This window comes from Notolepis coatsorum (assembly GCF_963971535.1).
Source record: "Notolepis coatsorum genome assembly, chromosome: 8".
NCBI lineage: Eukaryota > Metazoa > Chordata > Actinopteri > Aulopiformes > Paralepididae > Notolepis > Notolepis coatsorum.
Genome location: NC_140172.1, coordinates 50,083,252 through 50,094,814, shown reverse-complemented (window position 1 = coordinate 50,094,814; position 11,563 = coordinate 50,083,252).

The following is an 11,563-nucleotide window of genomic DNA, read 5'->3' as shown; positions in this document are numbered from 1 at the left end:
TTTTCTATGTACAACATGGAATGCGGGTGTAGGATTCACACACGCACACGACTTGGTTTTGTTGTAAACCCTGTTCACATTCTGTGGGTAGCATGCATTTTATTAGCTTGCGCTATTCATTGGCATTCTACCAAAGGTTTTCATATGCTACAGTTGTTATTGTGTGCAGGGGGAAGGGTTTTGTGAGGGGGTGCCGAATAAACCCCTCCTTCCCACTTGATTGGTCAAATGGGTTTTCTCATCTCCTGTTGGGCCAGTCAGGGCCAAGCCGTTAAAGGCCTTGGCTGGGGGGGGGGGGGGGGAAGGGTTGTCCTGACTATGCTCCTATTACAAACAGGAGTTGTGTGTGGGGTTTCCCCCCGTCATAGTGTACGATACGTTGCTATGACGATGGCTTCCGTGAGTTAGATCTTTACGTAAGGTCTGTTGTGTCAAAGTGTCGGGTTAGAGCATAGGACTTACGGTTCCGCTACGCTCGATTGTATGTGTAACTTGAGTCAGTTGGTCACGTGACTCACAGTTGCCATGGCTTTTTCATTCTACGACTCACGTGGGAAGCCTTTCTGGGGAATTTCGGTCTAAATCCTCTGTGGAAGGGGTGACTGGATGTAAAAATATAAACAGTTTTTACCCTCGGCTGTGTAGACTGGGATTCATACTGTTGGTGCTTCCTTCTTTTTTATTAAAAAGAGTTGGAGTTTAGGAAGCACCACACCCCTCTTGTCGTTCCCCTGGGCGCTTGGGGATTCACTGAAAGGTCTAAATAGCCTGTTCATTGATGTGGTTGTGTCCCGACGCACGTTAAGTGCTAGCTCGGGGTGTTCTGTTGAAGATCAGGCGGGTGACTAGCACGCCTTGGTTGCTTGTGGTTAAAACAGCGTTTTTATAAAGCAACTGGGATGGAGGTTTTTTCCTCTTCCGACGACCTATATTGGTTATCGACGGATTCTCGTTCATATCTGGGGGATGATGACGGAATGGATCTGAACATATGTAGAGGGGTATCACGCCCTTGGGGTGGGCCACCAGGCGCGGTTCGCACCGACCGTCTGGGTGGCGCCTTCTTTTCATGTTTTAAGATCAACACGCATTTCTGCCCCTTCTCCTGGAGTAGGCATATCGGCGTGGTTAGGGCACGGGACTGGTTCTGGTCACGCTGGTCCAGGTCAGTTAAACCCGTTGTCCGCCGGGGATGCAGATCTGCTGTTCTGGTACCCTGAGGGACTTGTGCTTTTTTCGGGGGGAAAAATGCCAGGTCGGTCCGGGTGTCGCAGGGTTAGGCGCTATGGAGACCCTTGTTGGGTACATATTGTACTCTGCACTGTCGTAATGGCTTACGGCCATGCCAACCTGTACATGCCCGATCTCGTTCGATCTCGGCCGCTACGCTGGTTTGGTCCTGGTTAGTACTTGGTGGGGAGACCGCCTGGGAATACCAAGGGCGGTGTGCTTGGGGCTGGTTCTCCATTCTTTTCGCTCCTCTCTCACGCGTGGCGTGGAGGGGGCTGTTGGGGTGGTCTTGGACCTCCTCTGGTAACTCTGTGCCTCCCGTGCCGCCGGGCCTGGTCCGAAGTAATGTTCGTCGACCCGTAGGCCTGGAATAACCCCTTTTTTGAAAAACTGCAACACTTGTACTGCGGTATGATACCTGAGTTTTTTTCGAGGGGCTATAGGAACAACCACCGCATAGGGTAACGACATGGTGGTTGGTTCCCTGGTGTGTCGGAACAGTGTCAACTCCCGGGTTGTCCGGTTGAGTGTGCCCCTGCACGTTCATGATGTCTGCCAATCATGTCAGCCTTCTCTGCCTCAACCCCTCTGGGTGGGGGTTTTTAAAGGAGGCTTTGTCATGGTGATCAACAATGCCAGCATACGCCCCTTCCGCCGGGGCGGCTGTTTTCAGCTGACTCCTTTGGCGCCTGTCTCGTCCGCAGTGCTCCAGGCTCGGGTTACAGCCTGTTGCCTGGTTTCCCCCGGTACGCTGCCTGCTTCCGTTGGTTAACCTTTGAGTGTTTACGGCCGTGCTGACTGCCTGTTCTGCAGGGTCAGTATGCCAGGCGGTGTGCTATTGGGGGGAAAGGGCCCGCTCTTGGAGGGGCCTGATCCGAATACGCTGGCGATGTGGGGGGCGGTGTCACTAAGTGACCGCCTGGTGGGGTCTTGATGCCTGGCGTCATTGACCTCTCCGGGCCCTTGTTTTCCAGGGGATCCAGTCCCTTCGGTGGGTCTGGGTCTTCCTTCGCGCTCCGCTGCTACGGCCTTGCCACAGGGTTGGGTTTGCTCTTGACCCCGTGATTCTGGGGGCAGTAACGAGGTTGTTCCTTCCGTTCGTTCCCGGGTGGCATGCGGGTTGTGCGTGTGTGTAGTTGTGGGGTCAAGCCACGGTCTGCTCACCCTGTGCGTTGAGTTGCTTGAGTGCCTCTTCGCACGGTCGGGTCCGTCGCCCTCCCGGGAACCTCCAATAGGGTGGGTGCCCTCCATTAGGGGGGGTCGGGGGGGCTCGGCCCTCCCCGATCTGATGGTTGTGGGGGGCTTCAGCGGGGTACATTTGTCGGGCGATGGCTCTCGCTCGGCCTCCCTTGTGCAGTATTGACGCCGAGCGGAGCCATACGATACAGAACGTTAGGTTATGGCTATAACCAAGTTCTGTGAGTATTGGTGACGCTCGGCGTCAGACGCCGCTGCTGCCCTTGATCTCAACTTGTGGTGAAAGCTTGGGAAGGAGGCGAGTAGGTGGCCACACACCTGCTTATGAAGGTAAGCTGATAGGGGTGTGGTCAGACGGATGTTGGGATGTAAAGGTACATTGTGGAATTTTTTATTCAGTGCACGTGCACGAGCGAGGTACAGTGCAGTAGTGACGCCGAGCGTCACCAATACTAACAGAACTTGGTTATAGCCATAACCTAACATTATGTATTCCCTATTGCAAACCTCATCTCTATTTTGTTCATCTACAGTACATCATTTAATTGAGCTGTAATTAACACAACACAAGGATTCAGTGTCCTCTGATAACATCACTGGTGGCCATTTTCAAACTCATTAACTCAATAACTGTTTAAACGTTTTTCAATGAAGTATCCCTTTAATACATCAATAACCTCAGACCGACCAGTTTCAATTTGGCTACTCTTTTTTCATATTAATGTTAATAAGGACCGTGTCATAGATGCAAAGCATTATCGCAAAGATTGGTCTTACAGAAAGTGACATGCCTGTGAGTATCCACCAGGGACAGAGTGAGTAGCAGAAAGATTAAAGCTAGAGTGTGCACTTCCTGTCTACACAATATATCCATAGCGTTCGCACAGCTAGAGGCACATTCAGGAAACGCCACCTGTGACGTTCCTCATGGAAAGAATTGTGTTTGACCAGGTTTCATCTTTTTTTTCTACTAACAAACTCAACGCTGAATTTCAGCATGCGTACAAAAAATCATCCACAAGTACTGCTTTAACACATTGAGCGCCACAAGCTTCCCCCATCCTTCACTCTTTAGCGCTAGCTTTTCATGACCATTTTTGCGATATTTCACGATCTTGGCGGAGCTATTGTATATTCTATATTATAGCTATGGAGACAATAGTATGGCTCATTTGACAGACACTATTTCTAGTCCAACATGTAAAAAAGAGTTTGTTTCTACACACTGTAGTTTGTAGTTTATTACACGCTAAACATCGTCCATTTCCAAGATAATACAGTCTTTTTCCATAGATCGTGAGATAAAACGCATTATATGCAATAAGCCTAAACCGTTCTGGTTGATCCCCTGAAACCCCAAATACTCCCAAATCAAAGGTATATACACATGTGCCTTCACTGTGATCGTTGTGATCGTTACATAAATCAGGTTCGGTAAAATAGACATAGGGGGTCCTTACCTTGTGTTTTGCAGTTTCTGTAACAGTTGTTTGTTTTCCGGGGTAGGGTTGTTAGCCCCACGCCCAACCCCCAACCTGGAGGACTAGTGCTGCAGCCTTGTCTTACTCCAGATTTAATGGGAAATTACTCTGTCAAGGTGTTATCAAGGATGAATGCAGTGTCATCCTTGATAACACCTTGACAGAGTCATTTCCCATTAAATCTGGAGTAAGACAAGGCTGCATCCTCTCCCCTATTCTGTTCCTGATTACCATCGACTGGGTTATGCGTCAAACTACATCAGACCGTCCCGTGGAATCCAATGGACCCTGTTCTCCTTTATGGAAAACCTTGACTTTGCAGACAATCTGGCAGTTATGTCATCCACTCGTAGCCACCTCCAGGAGAAGTCTGACCGGCTAAGCAATTATGCAAAGCGAACTGGTCTCTACATCAACCAGAAAAAGACCCAGGTGATGTGCATCAATGCCCCAACAGCACCTCCAATCACCATCGATGGAGAGGCGTTGGAATGTGTAAAAGACTTTACATACCTCGGAAGCCTCATAAGCAGTGAAAGTGGAATGCAAAAAGACATCAAGACGCGTCTCAACAAAGCAAGAGGTGCTTTCAGCCAACTTCGCAACATCTGGAAGTCTAAACAATATAGCCTTAAAACCAAACTCAGGCTCTACAACAGCAATGTTAAGTCTGTCCTGCTATATGGCTCTGAGTGCTGGAGCGTAACAAAACAGGATATGAGAAAGGTTGACGTTTTCCACAATAGCTGCTTACATAGGATCTGCAACATCTTTTGGCCAAATAGAATCTCGAATGAGGAACTTTAGAAGAAGACAGGCAGCTTGCATATGTCCCTTGAGATAAGGAGACGGAGGTTAAGATGGCTCGGTCATGTATTGAGGATGCCCAATGAAAGGTTACCCAAAGTTGCCTTGAGATGAACCCCAGTTGGGAAGAGAAAGAGGGGTAGACCAAAGAACACCTGGCGAAGGACAGTGATGATGGAGCTGAAGGAGATGGGTCTTTCCTGGGACGAAGCGCAGGCCAAAGCACGAGACAGGATTCAGTGGCAGTGTATGATTGCGGCCTTATGGCCCAACCGGGACGAAGAGGATAAATAAGTAAGTAAGTAAATAAGTCATCCAAAAAGAATAATTCCAATGATCCCATCGGCGATCGCGATTACTCGTTTATATGTAATTACATGTGTTTACGGGACATTATAGGTTTTGAGGTGAGCAGATCTGCTAGCGATTGCTTTGGAAGAGCTCCTCCCCCTCAGAGCGAGTCTTGATAGTCGAGTTCATTCATTGCCTCTCCTGATCGATTTATTTCTGAGTTCAAAGGGTAGGCGATACTGCCACCTGGTGAGATTAGATCTGCATTGCAATTCCAACGTAGGCAAACGAGCCAGGGACACATAGAATGATCCGGATGATGGTTTAGAATGGGGATCAGAGGAAAAATATCAAAGGATCTAAAAACGTATTATTACGTGTTTGGCACTCAAGCGTTGGCGGTGAAACACGTAATATTACGTGTTTGGGTGAAACACGTAATATTACGTGTTTGGCCCTGAATGAGTTAATGCAGATGACAGATCAATGGATGAGTGATATAGATAGGAAAAGGATTGTGGGTGCTGTACTACTTGATTTTAGCGCTGCATTTGACCTAATAGATCACAATATGCTCTTAATGAAACTTCCTGCTTATGGTTTTAATAATTTGTCTCTTAACACATTGTGCGCCAAAGACGAGTTTACTCGTTATTGCCCGCCAATCGTTGAGCGCCAACAACAAGTTAACTCGTTTTTATGATCGTTATTTCCTTTATTCGCTATTGGCATTCATAATTCATCCAGGAAGGCTCCGGGAGCCAGCTGGACCCTGTCTGATATTGCAACGCCTCAATACCGCCGCCTGGTGGATTTCGGGCAAGTTGCACTCCACTCTAAACCGGATGTAGCGCTCTGTGCATCGGGGGAAAAGCTCCGGCAGAGCTATCTTGTAACGTGGATCAAGTTACACACTTGAGTGCATGGGATCGCTTTCGAGACGCTAGAATCAATATGCTTTCAGCTTTCGAGGGGGGGGGGGGGGGGGGGGGGGCAGGAGGGGTGGGGGGGGGAACACTGTACAACTGTACAAGCAAAACTGTACATTGGAATATTGACAACCATACTTGGTCATTTACTGTACATTGGAGGGGGTTGGGTTGGGACATTTACATGGGCCAGTTTCGAATAGCAGTCTCCTGTAGGTGTTCTTTGAGAGTGTTTTTGAAAGTGGGTAGTGATTCACATTCCTTTACAGCTTTGGGTAGGGCATTCCACATTGATGTGGCATAATTGCAAAACATGTTTAGTCCCTTGTTTGAGCCGAATCTGGGTTTAACATGATTTGTGGAGCTCCCTCTGGTGTTGTGATCGTGGTATTCACTGACCTTTGGGAAGTATTTTGACATGTACTGTACATGGGTACCTTGGTCGTGTAGTGTATCTTGTAGACCAGGCCCATTGCAAGTTGCTGTACTCTGTCGTCTACTCTAAGCCATCCTAGGTTGTCAAAGTGGGCAGGGGTGAGGTGGGTTCTAGGAGTGAGGTCAAGCAGTAGTCTGACCAGTTTGTTTTAAGATGTTTGTAATTTTGTTTTTAGCGCCTTTGAGGTGCTTTGGTACCATGAGGTGCAAGCATAGTTGTAGTACCCTTGTATGAGTGCTCCTGTCAGAGTCTTCAGGGTGTTCTTGTTTACCAGAGAGGAGATCCGGTACAAGAATCGAATTAGTTGGTTGACTTTTTTTATTACATTGGATGCCATTTTGTCACAGGAAAGATTAGCCTCTAGGATGGAGCCCAGGTAGGTAATTTCATCTTTCCTTGTGACAATATTGTCACCCACTGTAACTGAGAAAAGTTTGTTATTTGAACCGAAAATAAATTTGCATAAATTAGGAACAGTAGCGGTCCTAGTATGCTTCCTTGTGGAACACCACAGCTCACTGTGAGGGGGGGGGATAGGGTACTGTTTAGTTCAAGTTTCAAGTTTCTTTAATAGTTGTCATACAGAAGTACAGAATACTTTTGTACAAAATGCTTCTTACTGTTGCGCTCCAGAGACTGTGCATGACAAGATAAGTATGAAATAAAGACATAGTAAAAATTAGAAGTAAAAAAGAGGTCACAGTGTTCAGTTTAGACATATGTACAATGTTCGTAGACGTAGTTACCATACAATATACAATACTGTGCAGTGTACTAATATACAATACTATATAGTGCAAGGCATAAATGGACGAGGTGCAGTTTAGGTACAATTCACAGTAGGTGTACGAGTTGTAGTGCAAATCCTTTATCAATAAATATAAAGTGTAAGTGTGTTTGTGTGATCTAAAGTGTGGAGAGTGGGTGCTGCAGTGTGTTGTTTGTTTGAGTGAGTGTGTGCGTGTGGGTGTGTGTGCTGTGTGCATTTGATGGTTGTTGCATAGTGATTATTGTTCGTTTAGCGATTATTGTTCGTTTAGCAGCCTGATGGCCTGGGGATAGAAGCTCCTTCTGAGTCTTTCTGTGCTCGCCATAAGACTCCGGTATCGCTTGCCTGACGGCAGCAGTTCGAAGAGGCAGTTGTTCGGGTGGCTCGAGTCCTTAATAATTCTCTTAGCCTTCCCCTTGCACCGCTTGTTGTAAATGTTCTGGAGGGTGGGAAGCCCCCCTCTAATTGTGCGTTCGGCTGAACGTGTCACTCTTTGTAGTCTGCTACGGTCTTGTGCAGTGCTATTCCCAAACCAGGAGGTGATGTTGCCGGTCAGGATGCTCTCTATTGTACATGAGTAGAAGTTCCTAAGGATCTTCTGACTGACTTGGAACTTCCTTAGGCGCCTGAGGAAGTAGAGGCGTTGTCGTGCCTTCTTCACAACACTGTCAATGTGTGTGGTCCATGTCAAGTCCTCGGATATGTGGGCTCCGAGGTACTTGAAACTGTTCACTCTCTCAACTGGTGCCCCGTCGATGCTGAGGGGGCTGTAGTCCTTGACCCCCGACCTCCTGAAGTCCACAATCATCTCTTTTGTTTTGCTGACGTTCAGGGAGAGGCAGTTCTCCTGACACCACTGTGACAGGTTCTCTACCTCTTCCAGGTAGGCCCTTTCGTCGTTGGCAGAGATCAGGCCCACCACTACTGTGTCATCAGCAAATTTGATGATGGTGTTGTTGTTCCGCTGTGCTACGCAGTCATGTGTGTACAGGGAGTAGAGGAGGGGGCTCAGAACACAGCCCTGGGGGGCCCCTATGTTGAGCGTGATGGATGAGGAGGTGCAGTTGCCGGCTCTTACCACCTGGGGTCTGCCCGTCAGGAAGTCCAGGACCCACTGGCACAGGTCATAGTTCAAGCCCAGGTCCCTGAGCTTGGCTATGAGTTTGGAGGGGACTATGGTATTGAATGCTGAGCTGTAGTCGATGAACAGCATTCTCACATAGTTCCCCTTCCTCTTGTCCAGATGTGATGCTGCTGTGTGCAGCACATGGGCTATGGCGTCCTCCGTGGACCTGTTGGGGCGATATGCAAATTGCAGAGGGTCCAGGTTGATGGGGAGGGAGGAACAGATGTAGCCCTTCACTAGCTTCTCAAAGCACTTCATGGCTATGGAGGTGAGGGCTACAGGGCGGTAGTCGTTGAGGCAAGCGGGCGTAGATTTTTTGGGTACAGGGATGATGGTGGACTTCTTCAGACAGGTGGGGATGACGGCCTGTTCCAAGGACAGGTTGAAGATGTCAGTGAATACCGGGGCCAGTTGGTCGGCACAGACTTTTAGGACGCGGCCGGGGATGCCGTCCGGTCCTGCTGCCTTCCTGATATCCACTTTTTTAAAGATCCGTCTCACCTCATGCTCTGTTACCCTGAACACTGAGTCTCCATCAGCAGACCCCCCCCCCCCCATTGCCGTGGTTTGTAGGCTGGTGTTGTTATTCACAGCCTCAAACCTCGCATAGAAGGAGTTGAGATCATTTGCTAAGGAGATGTCACTGTTCAGTTTGAGGGGGGTTCCTTTGTAGTCTGTCATTGTTCTGAGGCCCTGCCACATGCCTCTAGAGTCAGCCTGTTCAAACTGAAGTTCAACTTTATCCCTGTAACGCCGTTTTGCCTCTATTACTGCTCTCCTGACGTTGTATCTTGCCATCTTGTGTTCTTCCATGTTGCCTGTCACCAGCCCGGTGTTGTATGCTGTTGTGCGCACTTTCAGAGCCTCACGGACGGATTTGTCTACCCAGGACTTTTGATTTGGGTAGATATTAATTTTGGTGGTGGGGATTATTACTTCTACCTGAGTACAGACATAGTCAATCACCGTTTCGGTGTATTCGTTAATATTGGCTGTGTTATCACGGAATACACTCCATTCTGTGCTTCCCAGCACTGCTTGGAGTGACTCCACTGACGTCACGGCCCAACGCTTAACCTCTCGCGAGACCACCGGCGTTCGCTTGAGACTCTGTTTGTACTTAGGCAAAAGAAAAATGGCGGCGTGATCGCTTTTACCGAATGGACTAAGAGCCTGTGACTTGTACCCATTCTTAAATTGCGAGTATACATGGTCTAATATGTTCTCGCCTCTGGTGGGACAGGTCACATGCTGATAGAAATTCGGCAGCACCGTTTTAAGACGCGCGCTGTTGAAATCCCCCAAGACCAAAATGGCAGCGTCAACATTAGCTGCTTGGAGTTTGTTTACCTCGTCGTGAAGTTTTGAAAGTGCGACCCCAGTGTTCGCGTGTGGTGGAATGTACACTCCGATGAGGATGATGGACGTTAACTCTCTTGGGAGGAAGAAGGGTCGACATTTTATCGTGATAAACTCCAGGTCTGGGGAGCAGTGGTTAGACATTTCCTTTGTGTTGCCTAAATCGCACCACTCCTTGTTTATCATGAAGGCAATGCCGCCTCCTCTCGTCTTTAGTGACTCTAATGCCGTCCGGTCTTTGCGGAGAACGAAGAAATGGTCTGCCGGTTCTATTGCATGATTCGGGACATCTGGACTCAGCCAAGTTTCTGTGAAACAGAGGACGTTACAATCCCGAATGTCCCTCTGGAATTGGATCCTTGCTCTGATGTCGTCCAATTTGTTTCCTATCGATTGCACATTGGCCAACAATATGCTGGGCAATGTGGTTCTGTGTCGTTTGGACCTCAGTCTGTTCCGGACCCCGGCTCTCTTTCCTTGTCTTCGCGGCGGCTTCTGGTGGTCTTGTCCATGGCCGGCATAACAAAGGATCTCGGCGGGCCATTTCTGCTGTTCAGCGATCCGATCCAGAGAGCAATCCAAACGGTAAGTTTTTCTTAATCCAATGTCAATGATTGACTGACGGTCATACACATATAATGCACCAACAGTTGGTGCAAATAAAACTCCTAATACTATAAAAATTAACAAAATAAAGCACAGTCTCGTCGGAGCGATCAGAAAGGCAGCCATCAGAGCAGCGCCAGTGTTTACCTCCACCATCTGTTCTCTCCCCTCCAGGTAGGATTGCATCCATCTCACTGATAGACTATCAATGGAGGGGACCCGTGCAGCAGCACATGCACATGGCAGTGATTTATGATCAGCGCTTTTCCAGTGGTGAGAAGGATTATAGGGGCTTTCCATGATCCATGATGTCATTTACTGTTGTGGGAATAGTATGCTGTCCAATGCTTATCCAATAGTGTTGATAACATGTTGTCCCAAAATCCCAATGCTGTGTATTTAACCACATAATTTAAACTTACATTTGAAAAACAATCAATTTCCCCTCCACACTTTGTAGAAGAAAAAAAGGCAAATGGTGTGACTTGTTTGGTTTGTCTTCATCACTTGAACCTGTTCCACCCCTCAGGGTCGGTACCAACCCCTTTTGCTATTATGATCATAGATCCATATTTTTTATGAATGATGAAAATCATTTGCGATTTTAAAATCAACCGTTTTCAAGTATTAATATCACAAACATGTCACAAAAGCATGTAGAATGTAAAACGTTAGGTTGGCAATAGGTTAGCAATAGGTTATAAGTGTCATAATAAGGTTTTACCTTCTCATTTTGAAGAAGTATATCCGAGCCGGCGACCATTTTGGAAATAAAAAAACCCAGCAAATTATAGTTTTTTTGCGGCCATTTTGTTGAGGGCACTCATGGCTGTCGATGAGCGTTGACATTTTTTCAAACTACATTTCCCTTCAAGTTCTATGGGGGTTCAAAGTTCAGAGTTGAATTATGGAATATGTCAATAAATGTTATTATTCTTGATAATAAGCCACAAAAGGTAACGATTTGACAAATATTGAAACGCAGTTAGTTTCTCCTCCCTATTGTTAGTGTGGTAAATATTGAGTTGAATTTCATAAATAACCTTGTATACTGGTTAGCAGAAGTGGTTGCAGGGCTAAATAGATAAAGGTCACACCTAATGTGACCAGATTAGTACTGTATGGTAATAAGGCCCAAAGGGTCAAAGCGTATTCACACCCCCCCACCAGAGGACATCATGCCAGACCCCCCCTCGTGAGACAAGACCCAACACCGCGACCACACGGACGGGGGCCACCAGCAGAACCCCTCTGTGCTCAGCGGGGGACCACACGGACGTGGGCCACCGACGGGCCCCCTCTATCTCTGTCCCATCACGTCGCCACAACCCA